This window comes from Salvelinus namaycush, chromosome 4, assembly GCF_016432855.1.
Source record: "Salvelinus namaycush isolate Seneca chromosome 4, SaNama_1.0, whole genome shotgun sequence".
Classification (NCBI taxonomy): Eukaryota; Metazoa; Chordata; class Actinopteri; order Salmoniformes; family Salmonidae; genus Salvelinus; species Salvelinus namaycush.
Genome location: NC_052310.1, coordinates 26,153,908 through 26,172,611, shown reverse-complemented (window position 1 = coordinate 26,172,611; position 18,704 = coordinate 26,153,908). Strand labels below are relative to the sequence as shown.

General features: G+C 41.6%; 1 long non-coding RNA gene across 1 annotated transcript; it reads left to right on the top strand.

Annotated features, from left to right (window-relative positions):
- Window positions 1-368: 368 nt before the first annotated feature.
- On the top strand, window positions 369-18,366 carry LOC120045551. The gene is made up of 3 exons (XR_005476717.1): window positions 369-404; window positions 17,999-18,087; window positions 18,267-18,366. It is a non-coding gene; the product is annotated as an uncharacterized LOC120045551 (long non-coding RNA).
- Window positions 18,367-18,704: the final 338 nt, after the last annotated feature.

The window sequence follows — 18,704 nt, the reverse complement described above, 5'->3', positions numbered from 1 at the left end:
GGGGTGAGTCTGACGTTCTGCATGCCAAGCCTTATGTTTAAAAATGGGTACAAAGCCAACATTCTGATGCGTCTACAAATTCAATGTTTTACACAATATTGTATCATATTTGCTGCGTTACAGACCTGTCCGGCCACAGGTTCGATTTACTGGAGTCTCCACAACCGGATCACACTAGCACAGGATGTCCATGCACCGGATGGCCTGAGGGATGCACTCCTGTTGGACTGAAAACCAAAGAGACATTTGGTCAGTGGTAGGTCTTTTTCCAATGCTGTATCACCATCTTTATCTGGACAGAAAACGTATTGTTTATAATACTCATTCATCATCGTTTGTTCTTGTTTCCCAATCAACAGTCTGGATCTTCCTCTTCTGCCATGGTGGATGTGCTACCTTTTCTGGTAAATACAGGGCCATTTCTCTTTCCCACCAGAAAATGGCAGATACATACCGGAGTGTTGTCACTGGGTTTCCAGTCCGTCCATCTGAAAGACAAAAATTATACAAGTTAAGTTACTTTTACTAGCTAGGTTGATTACTAAAATGATATCTACACTATATATACACAAAAGTATGTGGATACCCCTTCAAATGAGTGAATTCGGCCATTTCAGCCAAACATGTTGCTAACAGGTGTATAAAATCGAGCACACAGCCATGCAATCACCATAGACAACATTGGCAGTAGAATGGCCTTACTGAAGAGCTCAGTGACTCAACGTGGCACCGTCATAGGATGCCATTTTTCCAACAGGTCAGTTCACCACATTTCTGCCCTGCTAGAGCTGCCCCGGTCAACTGTAAGTGCTGTTATTTTGAAATGGAAACCCCCAGGAGCAACAACAGCTAAGCAGCAAAATGGTAGGCCACACAAGCTCAGAGAACGGGACCGCCGAGTGCAGAAGCGCGTAACAATCTGTCCTTGGTTGCAACACTCACTACCAAGTTCCAAACTGCCTCTGGAAGCAACCTTGAGAGCTTCATGAAATGTGTTTCCATGGCCGAACAGCAGCACACAAGCCTAAGATGACCATGCGCAATGCCAAGCATCAGCTGGAGTGCTGTAAAGCTCTCCGCCATTGGACACGCCTTCTCTGAAGTGATGAATCACGCATCTCCATCTGGCAGTCTGACGGACGAATCTGGAGAACACTACCTGCCCAAATGCATAGTGCCAACTGTAAAGTTTAGTGGAGGGGGAATAAAGGCCTGGGACTGTTTTTCATGGTTCGGACTTGGCCCCTTAGTTCCAGTGAAGGGAAATATTAACGCTAGAGCATACAATGACATTCTATACGATTCTGTGCTTCCAACTTTATGGCAACAGTAAAAAAAAAAAGGATCTGACCCTTTCCCCCCCAATTTCCGCCTAAAATGACATACCCAAATCTAACTGCCTGTAGCTCAGAACCTAAAGCAAGGATATGCATATTCTTGATACCATTTTAAAGGAAACACTTTGAAGTTTGTGGAAATGTGAAATTAATGTAGGCGAATATAACAGATATGGTAATGGTAATACAAAGAGAGAAAAAAAACATGCCGTTTTTTTTCTTGATTCCATCATCTTTGAAATGCAAGAGAAAGGCCAATATATGACTTAGGAATCTAGGGACAATTTAGATTTTGGCCACTAGATGGAAGCAGTGTATGTGCAAAGTTTTAGACTGATCCAATGAACCATTGTATTTCTGGTCAAAGTGTTGTATTAAGACTGCCCAAATGTGCCTAATTGGTTTATTAATAAGTTAATAACTATGCACTCTCAAACAATAGCATGGTATTCTTTCACTGTATTAGCTACTATAAATTGGACAGTGCAGTTAGACTAACAAGAATTTAAGCTTTCTGCCGATATCAGATATGTCTGTGTCCTGGGAAATTCTCTTGGTACTTACAACCTCATGCTAATCACATTAGATCAACTGTCCTGCAGGGGGGGGGGGGGGGGGGGGGGGGGGGGGGGGGGGTGTAGAGGTTAAGAAAGGCCCGTTCCTATTTCAGCGTGACAATGCCCCCGTGCACAAAGCGAGGTCCATACAGAAATGTTTTGTTGAGATCGATATGGAATAACTTAACTGGCCTGCACAGAGCCCTTACCTCAACCCCATCGAAGGCCTTTGGAATTAATTGGAACGCTGACTGCGAGCCAGGCCTAATCGCCCAACATCAGTGCCTGACTGCACTAATGCTCATGGCTGAACGGAAGCAAGTCCCTGCAGCAATGTTCCAACATCTAGGGGAAAGCCTTCCCAGAAGAGTGGAGGCTGTTATAGCAGCAAAGGGGGGGGACCAACTCCACATCAATGCTGATGACTTTGGAATGAGATGTTCGACGAGAAGGTGTCCACATACTTTTGGTGATGTAGTGTATATTAAAATACCATAACCCAGACTTGACTATAGTTACAGTAAAATAGACTGGGCTTTGGTCTATCTGCACATCTAAAATCCTACTATGTGGATGGGACATTTCTACTGGGATGGAGGAATCATCTGGAATGCTCAACTAGATGATCAGGACAGTCTATGGTACTATTTGCCCGAAGAGGTGAAGTATTGCGATGAGTTATACAGCTGTATGCCTGAGTCTAATTCTCAAGAGGCAAGTTAAAACCCTCAGCCGTACAGTCAATAAGGAGGACTAACAGTGATAGGGGGATCGTCTGAAAGGGACTGACATTCAGGGATGGAAGATAAGGATTTTGTGCACTGGCCAGCTGACCATGATTTCTACATTCAGGTCCTAAATTTGTGGCATGTGATGTTTGTAAAGGAAAAATGTCACTGCTGTGTCAGGCTAGTTTGGCACATTGTCTACTGCCCAGTATGAAAAGTAATAGCATCGGGGCTAGCTTAATTTCCATCCCTGCTGACATTTCTAACTGACTTCACAGGTAATATGATTAGTCATGTACAGCAGATGCACTCGTTGAACAAAACCATTTGTTTCGTATGGGGAAAACATTGAGGTCACAAGTCATTTGTGAGCCAGCCAGCCAACGTTAGCTAATGGAGCTAACTAGCCCACTAGAGCATAAAATTATAAACTGTCCACCCACCAAATGCGGATAAAGTTAAGTACTGGCAGGTAGGAATGTCTATTTCACCATCCACGTTCTCAGGTGTTCAATTTGCAGGGCTCTACGGTGAAAACGTTACATTAGCGAATAAATGTTTTGTCAAGTATGAGCACGTGTGAGTTTTAGCGTTAAAAAAACGCTGCAGTAGCTGTTTAAGTATTTCTGCTGTTTTCTTTAATAGCTGCAAATTGCACAAAGAATCCTAAATCCCACCTCACGCAGAAACATTGCCGGGCAGGGGAGCTGTGCGCAATGAGTGAAGTACTGAATGATTAGTTTCTGGAGGCGCTGCACACAGGGAACAAGTTGGTCTAATTTACTCAAAAGTCTACAAAGTGAGACTTTGTCCTCGTGTTTCTTGGCTAATTACATTATTTTGTTCACACGCCTGGTTGTTTTTCAACATTAGTTTGAATCTGCTGCTTCAACAGAGTGAAGATGCCAAAACTCACACGTGACAGGTTGAGTGGCCTCGTTACCACGGTAACCTCCCGCCCTTAAAATGGGCAGCATCACATTGCGATTTTGATTAAAAGACTCAGGTGACAAAACTGAAATAGAGCTATATACCACATTACTTCTTACAATTATATATATTGTTTTAGAAACATTAAATAGCATGGTCATCCGTTTTTTAAAATATAATTATGGCAACAAAAATCATTATTTTTTATCTACCTGCCACAGTGGCTGGTGGACCAAAAAGTTACTTTTAGGCCCTGTAGCCAACCAAGGTGCCTAACTAGCTAGCCCACCCGGCGATATTTAGATAGCTAACAGTTTACTGCTCATGTAGTCAGTGTTTTAAGTGCTGACATGCTAGCTTCTTATGACTGCAAGGGATAGTATTGAGTAGCCAGTGAAATCGTGCCCATTTCAAACGGCCTCGTACTCAATTCTTGCTCGTACAATATGGATATTATTATTATTATTGGATAGAAAACACTCTAGTTTCTAAAACCGTTGGAATTATTTCTCTGAGTGAAACAGAACTCATTTGGCAGCACTTTCCCTGACCAGGAAGTAGAATGTCAGAAATATATGCTCTCTTCAACTTCCTGCCTATACATGGTCATGACACGTAGGAGTCTACGTACACTCCATACGCCTTCCTCTGGGTGTCAAGATGATGTGAGAGAAGAAATTTTGTGTTTATCTTGGTCTGGGGTGGAATAAAAGCTATTTCTTTGACGTGACCGTCCACTTCCGGTACTCTGAAGCGCGCGACTTGGAAGTGCGATTGCCTTCTGTTTTGCTGCCGTAATGGATGACAACTATCTCCGGCTCGGATTTTATTTGATACATGTGACCATATCATCGTAATGTATGTTTTTTCAATATAGTTTAATCAGATTATTGAAATTTTTTCGGGAGTTTTGCCGTGTTGCGTTCTCTGACTGTGTTTACGTTGGAGAGATATGTAGCACTCGGCTAGTGCCCATGCTAAATGAAGAGGGAAAGTTGCCATTCTGAATCCAAACAACGACTCATCTGGACAAAGGACACCTTGTTCAACATTCTGATGAAAGATCAGCAAAAGTAAGACCCAATTTATGATGTTATTTCATATATCTGTCGTAGTCGCCGGCGCCCAAGTGTTTCTATTGTGCTAAGCTAAGCTAATATAACGCTACATTTTGTTTTCGCTGTAAAACACTTAATAAATCGGAAATATTGTCTGGCATCACAAGATGCCTGTCTTTCATTTACTGTACACTATGTATTTTTCAGAAATGTTTTATGATGAGTAATTAGGTATTTGACGTTGGTGTCTGTAAATATTATGGCTGCTTTCGGTGCAATTTCTGATTGTAGCTGAAATGTAAACTATGATTTATACCTGAAATATGCAAATTTTTCGAACAAAACATATGCTATACATAAATATGTTATCAGACTGTCATCTGATGAAGTTTTTTCTTGGTTAGTGGCTATTTATTTCTTTATTTGGTCGAATTTGTGATAGCTAGTGATGGAGTAAGAAACTGATGGAGTTAGAAAAGTGGTGTCTTTTGCTAACGTGGTTAGCTAATAGATTTACATATTTTGTCTTCCCTGTAAAACATTTTAAAAATCGGACATGTTGGCTTGATTCACAAGATGTGTACCTTTCATATGCTGTATTGGACTTGTTAATGTGTGAAAGTTAAATATTTAAAAAAAATATCTTTTGAATTTCGCGCCCTGCACTTGAGCTGGATGTTGTCATAAGTGTACCGGTGTCGGGCCAGCCAGCCTAACAGGCTAGCTAAGCAACTATTCTTGCCACGGTGCCGGCCTAACGTTAACTAAAAAGCCTGACTACATGAACGGTGAATTCAAGACTCAGCTAGCTAAATAACCCTTCCCTTGTGGGCTAACGCTAGCTAGCATGTCACCACGTGAAAAAAGTAACGTTAGCTGGATAGCTCACTAAAGACATGTCAATAAAAAGGTCACAACAGTCACTATGCTAGCCTACGCTGGTTTTATTTTTAACTTGTAATGAAGGTAACGTGCATTGTACAAGTAACTAACGTTACAGTCGGTGGTTATCTAGCAAATGTTCATAAGCACCTAGCTAAACACAGATCTTTGATTTAACCAAAATTGCTTGTTAGCAGCTAGCAAACAGGGCTTACCTTATCACATGGCTCCAGCGACGCCTTTCACTTAGGAGGTCGGAAAACGATGTAAAAAAATACACGTATGCTTATTGGAGTAGTGGTTACAATCCGGTACATAGCACAGATGCTTCTGATCGACGGCGAGACCAAATGTTCGCTAGTTCGCTACAAAAGCAGAGAGTAATAAAAAAATTATAGTAATTTTTAAATGCTACGGTAGTTAGCTAGGTATTTTGAAAAATACGCACAATATCAATTATTTACACGAGAAATTAAAAAGGCTACGATATCTACGTTATTTGCTAGGTTACTTGCTACTTAATGAGTATGTATGGAGAAATGTTCCTTGATTGACGTCAAAGCTTGCGACAAGATATGTAGTATGATAGCCACACTAGCATTTCGGGTTTTTTTGGGGGGGGGGGGAATTACAGGCGAATATATATATATTTTTTTAAAGGTGACCTTGTCCGATAGAGATTTGCACGGTTATCAAAGAGTCACGCAGGGTAAACTTACATGACACACCTTATATGAAGTATTTCTTTGAAAAACCCTCGCCCCGACACGGGCGCGAACCAGGGACCCTCTGCACACATCAACAACTGACACCCACGAAGCGTCGTTACCCATCGCTCCACAAAAGCCGCGGCCCTTGCGGGGCAACACTACTTCTAGGTTTCAGAGCAAGTGACGTAACTGATTGAAACGCTAGTAGCGCGTACCCGCTAACTAGCTAGCCATTTCACATCCGTTACACAATGTTTGAACTATTCTAGGAAGTGATGTAGCAAGCTAGCCCAGTACTTCCCCCTCATGGAGTCACTTTACCCCTACCTACATGTACAAATTACCTCGACTAACCTGTTCCCCGCGCATTGATTCGGTACCCCCTGTATATAAACCTCATTCTTATTTTATTTAGTAAATATTTTCTTAAATGCATTGTTGGTTAAGGGGTTGTAAGTAAAGGAAGATATTCCCGAGCATGTGACATAACATTGATTTGATCTCGTTGAAGGCCGAACAAGGTACTACAGGCTGCAATTAGCAACTAAATTATACTTAACTGTGATTTGAAAGTAATCGTTCCAATGACATACATCTGGTGAAATACAAGCAATTTTTGGGGAAATGATCATGTTAGATGTTTTTGTATATATATACACGAATATTGACCACGAAGATCGTCATTTCTCCATTCACTATAATGGGGATTCTGTTTTAGGAAAGAATGCGTGCAGTTCAACCGTCGGCCTTCAACGTGAAATCCTCAATGCGAGGGGGCAGTCGTTCTCTAGTTGATACCCCTGCCTTGGTTTGTTTGGTCAAAAGCCTTGATTTCCGTCATCTAAAAGCCTGAGCCTGATACAACTAGCTAGCATATCGCCTAGCCACACAGACTTGCCATGACCAAGACCACTTAAAGTAGTTAACTATGCATTTGTAATGTTACTTTGTTTGCCACAATAAACTGACTTAATTTTGGCTAGCTTTAGCTAAAAGCGTTAGCAAAAGCTATCTAGCTAGCTATCAAGTTATTCCGTAAACTAAACCAAAAATAAGGCTGCTGATTCAATAATACCACATTCCCAAAAACGTCCGTCTCCTTTATACAACATTTTTCCTAGAAACTACATGCAAGCTTTCTTGAAAACTCACCATTTCAAGTAGATGGTTACGACAGTCGCCTCACGGTCAGTGCTTTGCAGAATCCTTGAGTCGTCCCTAACCTTACCCAAACCCTTACATTAACCATTTGAAATGTCAACATCAATTAGGTAGGGACGTCCCGAGGATCCCAGATAGCAGGGCCCGTAGCCCCAGACTGCACTGCAGTCAAACGAAGATTTTGGATATACTGACAAGACACTTGTCTCTCCGCCCTAACAATTGGAGTCGTTGTCCACAAAGCGGCATGGTGGGCTCCGCCTATTTCTCTCTTTGGATTGGTGGTTGTCTAATTATTTTTATAATATTTTAATATTCAATGAGGGTTGTTAACGTCAACCCCCTGTATAAAATGGCAAGAGATGCTATACTACTAGCTTTCATATCATGAATATGCATAACCATCTCGAGACAACTCCGATATTAAGTGATCTTTCAAAGTTGCCGGAATGTCACGTGTCCTACTTAAGTATTACGAAACTTGGAGGGCCTCTCTCTTTGCCTCTTCCTCTCTGGGTATAATAAGAACTGGAGACTGTGTCCAACATCTCCGCCTGTTGTTTTAAAGGTAATCTACTCGCGTTCGCCAATTATGAACTGTCTAAAAGCCAATTTATGCTTAATCTAAAAATAGTCGTCTGAGGCGCCGCATGGATGGTGTGACGCAATAGCGGTGCCTCCAGAGGTATGCAGAGGCCAAATTGAGCTCTGTACCGCATCGCCGTATCCAGAGGGCTCCATATAGCTCCGTATTAACATGATTGGTTGACGGTAGGTGAGGGCAGGAGGTCCTGTATACAGCTCTGCACTGCGCCACGAAGCGCAAGAAGTATGAATGTCCTGACTTCTACTAAGGCCATACCACAATAAATGCTGCATGGCCAATGTAGACTTCTGATTGACAACAGTTCTGCACTGCACCGTTTGCTCAGACTTCTGCGGAGGCCGCATGGCAGTAAATGCTGCATGGCTAATGCAGCTACCAGATTGACCATGTAGCGCATTTAAGGGGCAAGGGTTCAACTGCTCCTACAATTTTGCTTCGGTACTGCAGTTTAACTGACGCTTGGCCCAGAAAGACAACTTCCATTAACGCACACAGTCACGTTGAGAAGTCAAATTTGAAAATTCCTAATAAGACAGTTTATTCATCACCTTTGTGCACAAAACATCCATTGAATTCTTAAAATAATTGTCGCTGAGGACGATTTCTTTTTCATCACTCACAGCCGAAGATATTAACATTTTATATTCATCCAATGCCAGCCATGTTTTTGGCCGCTGTTACTGAGTGCTAGTGCGCATGTGATGTTGGTCGGTATATACCAGATGCAACTCGGATATAGACGGTCCATGAATCGGCATATGTGAACATTCGTTTTTTTGTTTGTTAATTTTTGTTGCTGTTATTGTATTTTATGTTTTTATTAAACTTTTCAAATTGTACAAACATATACGAAACTTGAATTATACATTCAAAATGCATATTTAGCAAAGAACATAACCAAGCACACAGGTTTAAAAAAGGAAATGTAAAAAATAAATAAAAAAAAGGCAAATAATGATAATAAATAAGTGTATGCGTATATATATATATAAACACTTAAATGTCACAGAGGTCTTATACTTTATACTGTACATTCAATTATACATATCATATCAGCTTCTATGTATCAAAGGCAAGGAGTTTCGGGGCACATTTGTCTTTAACAAATCTTAATGATTGCACAAAAATATCAAGCTCTCTTTCAAAAATCTGTAATAAAGAGGTAGTTTTCAAAAATCTACATTTGTATATAAAGAATTTGGCTAATACAATTACATTATTGACCATGAAATTGAAATTATTATCATCTTGGAATAAACCAAATCTGATGACATTGTATGTGAAATTGGCAATATTAATATTCTTTGAAAGTAATAAATCATGTAACTCCACCCAGGAAGTGGTAATATAATCACAGCGAAATAAAATATGTTCAGTAGTGTCAATGTCATTCCGACAAAATGTGCAGTAATTACACTCTACACTGAATTTCAATCTTTAAAATTAATTTGATGAATAAATATTATTTATAATTTTTAAATGGTTCTCTTTGGCCTTGGGTGGTATAGGCAAAGACAAATATTTTTTTATTATTTTCTTGGTTACAGATACATACTTTTTTTACTGTTCTGGGGAGATTTCTTTGGAAAGAACATGTCTGACATGTTTATTGTTACACTTCTTATACCGCAAACAGCCATTGATGTATAAAGATGGTAGGCTAGGAGACACATCTGAATATAATAGGGCTGTCCCCAACTAAATAAAATTTTGGTCGACCGAAAGTTCTATGTTCTTTCGACCACTCGATTACTCTACATTTTTAAATGTGTCTTTTTCCACATATAGACACACCCTATGTGTTTTAATAAAATCAGCTATATGCATTGAGCTTGTCTGATGCTTTAAGCTTACGGTTTGATGCCAGAGATCTAGATAACCAGAAGAAAAAAAACTTAACCTGACCCAACTGTTCTCCTCTTGCTCCTGCTGGCTTTCAGAGATTCTGCCATTACTCTCCTGAAGTTGCCGGTAATAGGCTACACGAGGAGTCGGCAACCTTTCTCATGTGGAATGTCAATTTATCTTACAATTTCTACCGATCTGTGTGCCAGTTATGGTTTTCAAATACACCTTTTTGTGAAACAGTTTCATTTAATTTATAATAACGTCTTCATATCTCAAAATCATTGTCATGACGTTAATCAAAATTCTATCCAAATCTAAATGAAAATGATACAAACCTAAAAAGTAACTTCTATTGCCAACTATGTAAAAATAGCCTACATAAAGCCAACAAATAAAAACATTGCAGCCTGCAGGTAGAAAATATCCTGATAAAAATAAATATCCTATAAATCACATTGGCTACACATGGCCTGTCTGCAACGAACTTGAAACATTGTATCAACTATTAACTTGGGTCCAGCTTGCTCTAGCGAACTTGCAACATTGTATAAAATATTCTGGGCTCTCAGTTTCCATGCCAGTGAGCTCGGACAGACACAGCTGTAGGCTATTTGCGCAAGGGATAAGAAGCAATGCTTGACTTGGGCAGGAGCTTACCAGAGCTGAGTACTGGTACCTCAAATCTTCCACTGCTTGAGCTCCTGTTCCTCTTAAAGACTATTAGCTCAAAAGTATTGTGGAGCTCCTACACCTAAATATAAACAGTACCAGCACCCAAAATGAGTAGCGGAAACCTATTTCAGTCCAAGTCAAGCACTGATAAGAAGCCTATTTTATGAAGTTTCCACTGGATCAGAGCATGGTATTTTTCCCTTTCATGCTGAGTGGTTATCAAAAGGGAAAGAGCTGGAAAGATTTTTCAAATACATTGAGGAACTATTGTAATTGTCAATGGATGTAAAAACAGACTTTGTTTGCTTGCTGTTTGAGGTGAAGAAAACATTACTTTGAGAAGCTCCACAGGTGCATTAAGCAAATCAGAAATTTTATCATATCCCCAACTGGGCACATTTACAGTGGCTTTGGTAATTATTCAGACCCCATAACTTTTTCCACATTTTGTTATGTTACAGCCTTATTCAAAAATGTAATCAATAGTTTCCCCCCCCTCATCAATCTACACATGATAATGACAAAGGAGAAACATGTTTTTAGATATATTTTTTTGCTGATTTATAAAAAATTAAATATTACATTTACATAAATATTCAGACCCTTTACTCAGTAATTTGTTGAAGCACCTTTGGCAGCGATTACAGAATCGAGTCTTCTTGGGTATGACGCTACAAGCTTGGCACCCCTGTATTTGGAGAGTGTCTCCCATTCTTCTCTGCAGATCCTCTCAATCTCTGTCAGGTTGGATGGGGAGCGTTGCTGCACAACTATTTTCAGCTCTCTCCAGAGATGTTCGATCGGGTTCAAGTCTGGGCTCTGGATGGGCCACTCAAGGACATTCAGAGACTTGTCCCGAAGCTTAGGGTCATTGTCCTGTTGGAAGGTGAACCTTCGCCCCAGTCTGAGGTCCTGAGTGCTCTGGAGCAGGTTTTCTTTAAGGATCTCTCTGTACTTTGCTCCATTCATCTTTGCCTCGATCCTGACTAGTCTCCCAGTCCCTGCTGCTGAAAAACATCCCCACAGCATAATGCTGCCACCGCCATGCTTCACCATAGGGATGGTGCCAGGTTTCCTCCAGACGTGACGCTTGGCATTCAGGCCAAATAGTTAAATCTTGGTTTCATCAGACCAGAGAATCTTGTTTCTCATGGCCTGAGAGTCTTTAGGTGCCTTTTGGCAAACTCAAAGCGGGCTGTCATGTGTATTTTACTGAGGAGGGGCTTCTGTCTGGCCACTCTACCATAAAGGTCTGATTGGTGGAGTGCTGCAGAGATGGTTGTCCTTCTGGAAGGTTCTCCCATCTCCACAGAGGAACTCTAGAGCTCTGTCATCGGGTTCTTGGTCACCTCCCTGACCAAATTCCTTCTCCACCGATTGCTCAGTTTGGCCGGGCGGCCAGCTCTAGGAAGAGTCTTGGTGGTTCAAAACTTCTTCCATTTAAGAATGATGGAGGCCACTGTGTTCTTGTGGACCTTCAATGTAGCAGACATTTTTTGGTACCCTTCCCCAGATCTGTGCCTCAACATTATCCATTCTCGGAGCTCTACGGACAATTCCTTTGACCTCCTGGCTTGGTTTTTGCTCTGACATGCACTGTCAACTGTGGGACCTTATATAGACAGGTGTGTGTCTTTCCAAATCATGTCCAATCAATTGAATTTACCACAGGTATACTCCAATCAAGTTGTAGAAACATCTCAAGGATGATCAATGGGAACAGGATGCACTTGAGCTCAATTTCGAGTCTCATAGCAAAGGGTCTGAATACTTTTTTATTTTATATAAATTTGCAAAAATGTCTAAACCTGTTTTTGCTTTGTCGTTGTGAAGTATTGTGTGTAGATAGCTGAGGAAAATGTTTTATTTAATCAATTTTAGAATAAAGCTGTAACATAACAAAATGTGGAAAAAGTCAAGGGGTCTGAATACTTTCTGAAGGCACTATATATGCATACATTTGCACGCAGGCCAGGTAGCCTATACGCTCGTCTTTACTCAACATTGACAGGAGCTCTCCAAACAAAAGATAATGACTAAATTGACAGAACTCCTAAATTGAATTAAATAAAACAAAAGTTGTTTCTCACAAGTGTAGCATAGGTTGTGCACTCTGCAAACAATGTGTCCACTCCGATAATGAGAACAGGAAGACTGGAATAATAATATTGACTGCATTAAAATAAATGACCGTAACCAAAGTAACAAACATTGTAGATTAGAAATTAAAGGAATTAACAGTAAATGTACAGTCGTGGCCAAAAGTTTTGAGAATGACACAAATATTAATTTCCACAAAGTTTGCTGCTTCAGTGTCTTTAGATATTTTTGTCAGATGTTACTATGGAATACTGAAGTATAATTACAAGCATTTCATAAGTGTCAAAGGCTTTTATTGACAATTACATGAAGTTGATGCAAAGAGTCAATATTTGCAGTGGTATCCCTTCTTTTTCAAGACCTCTGCACTCCGCCCTGGCATGCTATCAATTAACTTCTGGGCCACATCCTGACTGATGGCAGCCCATTCTTGCATAATCAATGCTTGGAGTTTGTCAGAATTTGTGGGTTTTTGTTTGTCCACCCGCCTCTTGAGGATTGACCACAAGTTCTCAATGGGATTAAGGTCTGGGGAGTTTCCTGGCCATGGACCCAAAATATCGATGTTTTGTTCCCTGAGCCGCTTAGTTATCACTTTTGCCTTATGGCAAGGTGCTCCATCATGCTGGAAAAGGCATTGTTCGTCACCAAACTGTTCTTGGATGGTTGGGAGAAGTTGCTCTCGGAGGATGTGTTGGTACCATTCTTTATTCATGGCTGTGTTCTTAGGCAAAATTGTGAGTGAGCCCACTCCCTTGGCTGAGAAGCAACCCCACACATGAATGGTCTCAGGATGCTTTACTGTTGGCATGACACAGGACTGATGTTAGTGCTCACCTTGTCTTCTCCGGACACGCTTTTTTCCGGATGCCCCAAACAATCGGAAAGGGGATTCATCAGAGAAAATGACTTTACCCCAGTCCTCAGCAGTACAATCCCCGTACCCTTTGCAGAATATCAGTCTGTCCCTGATGTTTTTCCTGGAGAGAAGTGGCTTCTTTGCTGCCCTTCTTGACACCAGGCCATCCTCCAAAAGTCTTCGCCTCACTGTGCGTGCAGATGCACTCACACCTGCCTGCTGCCGTTCCTGAGCAAGCTCTGTACTGGTGGTGCCCTGATCCCGCAGCTGAATCAACTTTAAGAGATGGTCCTGGCGCTTGCTGGACTTTCTTGGGCGCCCTGAAGCGTTCTTCACAACAATTGAACCGCTCTCCTTGAAGTTCTTGATGATCCAATAAATGGTTGATTTAGGTGTAATCTTACTGGCAACATTATCATTGCCTGTGAAGCCCTTTTTGTGCAAAGCAATGATGACGGCACGTGTTTTCTTGCAGGTAACCATCGTTGACAGAGGAAGAACAATGATTCCAAGCACTACCCTCCTTTTGAAGCTTCCAGCCTGTTATTCGAACTCAATCAGCATGACAGAGTGATCCCTAGCCTTGTCCTTGTCAACACTCACACCTGTGTTAATGAGAGAATCACTGACATGATGTCAGCTGGTCCTTTGTGGCAGGGCTGAAATGCAGTGGAAATGTTTTTTGGGGATTCAGTTAATTTGCATGGCAAAGAGGGACTTTGCAATTAATTGCAATTCATCTGATCACTCTTCATAACATTCTGGAGTATATGCAAATTGACATCATATAAACTGAGGCAGCAGACTTTGAAAATTAATATTTGTGTCATTCACAATGATATTTGTGTCATTTTGGCCACGACTATACTACTGGTGATATATGTAATGGGGAATTGATATAAAAAACACAAATAATTTACACAATAAAGTTATGAAACAATGAATGTGCACAAATTGGGGGGAGAGAGCACATTCTGGAGAGAGATGTGCATTGTGCATCTTGGCGCATGGTCAATCAGAAGTCTACATTGGCTATGCAGCATTTACGGTGGTATGGCCTCAGTAGAAGTCGGGGCAAGAATGTCCTCAGCATAAGTCAGGGCATTCATACTTCTTGCGCTTCGCGGAGCAGTGCAGAGCTGTATACAGGATATACCGCCCCCACCTACCATCAACCAATCATGTCAATGCAGAGCTATACAGAGCTCTATGCACTGTTACAAAATTTGGGAGGCGCATGGCGATGCGGTACAGAGCTGGATTTGGCCTCTGCATGCCTCTGGAGGCTCCGCAATTGTGTCACACCCTCCATATGGAGCCTCCCACCACATTTTAGAACCGAGCATAAATTGGCTTTTAGTCTAGGCCTCCGCAATGGATTAGTTCACCGAGATGGGCGCAAATAGCGCAAATGTATATACAGTAGAAATCGGAAGTTTACATACCCTTAGGTTGGAGTCATCAAAACTCGTTTTTCAACCACTCTACAAATTTCTTGTTAACAAACGATAGTTTTGGCAAGTCGGTTAGGACATCTACTTTGAGCATGACACAAGTAATTTTTTCCAACAATTGTTTACAGACAGATTATTTCACTTATAATTCACTGTATCACAATTCCAGTGGTTCAGAAATGTACATACACTAAGATGACTGTGCCTTTAAGCAGCTTGGAAAATTCCAGAAAATGATTTCATGGCTTCAGAAGCTTCTGATAGGCTAATTGACACCATTTAAGTCAATTGGAGGTGTACCTGTGGATGTATTTCAAGGCCTACCTTCAAACTCAGTGCCTCAGAGACGCGTTCTGTCTCCTAGAGATTAACGTAATTTGGTGCGAAAAGTGCAAATCAATCCCAGAACAACAGCAAAGGACCTTGTGAAGATGCTCTAGGAAACAGGTACAAAAGTATCTATATCCACAGTAAAATGAGTCCTATATCGACATAACCTGAAAGGCCGCTCAGCAAGTAAGATGCCACTGCTCCAAAACCGCCATAAAAAAGCCAGACTACGGTTTGCAACTGCACATGGGGACAAAGATCGTACTTTTTCGAGAAATGTCCTCTGGTCTGATGAAACAAAAATAGAACTGTTGGCCATAATGACCCTCGTTATGTTTGGAGGAAAAAGGGGGAGGCTTGCAAGCCGAAGAACACCATCCCAACCGTGAAGCACGGGGGTGGCAGCATCATGTTGTGGTGGTGCTTTGCTGCAGGAGGGACTGGTGCACTACACAAAATAGTTGGCATCATGAGGTAGAAAAATTATGTGGATATATTGAGGCAACATCTCAAGACATTAGTCAGGAAGTTAAAGCTTGGTCGCAAATGGGTTTTCCAAATGGACAATGACCCCAACCATACTACCAAAGTTGTGGCAAAATGGCTTAAGGACAACAAAGTCAATGTATTGGAGTGGCCATCACAAAGCCTTGACCTCAATCCCATAGAACATTTGTGGGGAGAACTGAAAAAGTGTGTGCAAGTAAGGAGGCCTACAAACCTGATTCAGTTACACCAGCTGGAGGTCAGGAGGAATGGGCCAAAATTCACCCAACTTATTGTGGGAAGCTTGTGGAAGGCTAGCCGAAACGTTTGACCCAAGTTAAACAATTTAAAGGCAATGCTACCAAATACTAATTGTATGTAAACTTCTGACCCACTGGAAATGTGATGAAAGAAATAAAAGTTTTAAAAAATCATTCTCTCTATTATTCTGACATTTCACATCCTTAAAATAAAGTAGTGATCCTAACTGACCTAAGACAGGGAATTTTACTAGGTTTAAATGTCAGGAATTGTGAAAAACTGAGTTTAAAAGTATTTGGCTAAAGTGTATGTAATCTTCCGACTTCAACTGTATTTATATATACAGTATATCACAAAAGTGAGTACACCCCTCACATTTTTGTAAATATTTGAGTATATCTTTTCGTGTGACAACACTGAAGAAATGACACCTTGCTACAATGTAAAGTAGTGAGTGTACAGCTTGTAAAGCAGTGTAAATTTGCTGTCCCCTCAAAATAACTCAACACACAGCCATTCATGTCTAAACCGCTGGCAACAAAAGTGAGTACACCCCTAAGTGAAAATGTCCAAATTGGGCCCAATTAGCCATTTTCCCTCCCCGGTATCATGTGACTCGTTAGTGTTACAAGGTCTCAGGTGTGAATGGGGAGCAGGTGTGTTAAATTTGGTGTCATCGCTCTCACACTCCCTCATACTGACTGGTCACTGGAAGTTCAACATGGCACCTCATGGCAAAGAACTCTCTGAGCATCTGAAAAAAAGAATTGTTGCTTTACATAAAGATGGCCTGGGCTATAAGAAGATTGCCAAGACCCTGAAACTGAGCTGCAGCACGGTGGCCAAGACCATACAGCGGTTTAACTGGACACGTTCCACTCAGAATAGGCCTCGCCATGGTCGACCAAAGAAGTTGAGTGCACGTGCTCAGCGTCATATCCAGAGGTTGTCTTTGGGAAATAGACGTATGAGTGCTGCCAGCATTGCTGCAGAGGTTGAAGGGGTGGGGGGTCAGCCTGTCAGTGCTCAGACCATACGCCATACACTGCATCAAATTGGTCTGCATGGCTGTCGTCCCAGAAGGAAGCCTCTTCTAAAGATGATGCACAAGAAAGCCCGCAAACAGTTTGCTGAAGACAAGCAGACTAAGGACATGGATTACTGGAACCATGTCCTGTGGTCTGATGAGACCAAGATAAACTTATTTGGTTCAGATGGTGTCAAGCGTGTGTGGCGGCAACCAGGTGAGGAGTACAAAGACAAGTGTGTCTTGCCTACAGTCAAGCATGGTGGTGGGAGTGTCATGGTCTGGGGCTACATGAGTGCTGCCGGCACTGGGGAGCTACAGTTCATTGAGGGAACCTTGAATGCCAACATGTACTGTGACATACTGAAGAGCATGATCCCCTCCCTTCGGAGACTGGGCTGCAGGGCAGTATTCCAACATGATAACAACCCCAAACACACCTCCAAGACGACAACTGCCTTGCTAAAGGAGCTGAGGGTAAAGGTGGTGGACTGGGCAAGCATGTCTCCAGACCTAAACCCTATTGAGCATCTGTGAGGCATCCTCAAACGGAAGGTGGAGGAGTGCAAGGTCTCTAACATCCACCAGCTCCGTGATGTCGTCATGGAGGAGTGGAAGAGGACTCCAGTGGCAACCTGTGAAGCTCTGGTGAACTCCATGCCCAAGAGGGTTAAGGCAGTGCTGGAAAATGATGGTGGCCACACAAAATATTGACACTTTGGGCCCAATTTGGACATTTTCACTTAGGGGTGTACTCACTTTTGTTGCCAGCGGTTTAGACATTAATGGCTGTGTGTTATTTTGAGGGGACAGCAAATTTACACTGCTTTACAAGCTGTACACTCACTACTTTACGTTGTAGCAAAGTGTCATTTCTTCAGTGTTGTCATATGAAAAGATATACTCAAATTTACAAAAATGTGAGGGGTGTACTCACTTTTGTGATATACTGTATATAATTATCATTATAATTTTTTTCTTCTTCTGAAAGCACACCCCAAGGCTACCTACCAAGAGGTAGATGACAAAATAGCAGACGCTGTCAAACATGCACCAGCTCGGGTCAAGAGTAAGAGAAGGGTATGATTAAAAAGAGCACTTTATTATTTCTTTTTTACTTCACTTTAATCCAGTCGGTCAGTATAGCTAAATTATTGTGCTAGTACATAAGGAATGTAGTGGGGAGTCGCCGTTAAACCGGCATTTAGATCATTTTTTTTCTGAAAATAATGACCAATTTGTGTTGTTGTGACTTCCAGGAGCGGGTTGAGGAAGCGACAGTGGATGAGGATGGAGCAGCTGTAACGGCAGCCTTCCTCCTCTTCATCTGAAGAGGAGGTGTAGCAGGGATCGGACCAAGACGCAGCGTAGCTCGTGTTCAACATGTTTAATTAAACGAAACTGTGAACACTTACACAATACAAAATAACAAATGTGGCAAACCGATACAGCCCTATCTGGTGCAGAGAACACAGAGACAGGAAACAACCACCCACAAAATCCCAACACAAAACAAGCCACCTATATATGATTCCCAATCAGAGACAACACAAAACATCTGCCTCTGATTGAGAACCATATTAGGCCAAACATAGAAACAGACAAACTAGACACACAACATAGAATGCCCACCCAGCTCACGTCCTGACCAACACTAAAACAAGTAAAACACACAAGAACTATGGTCAGAACGTGAC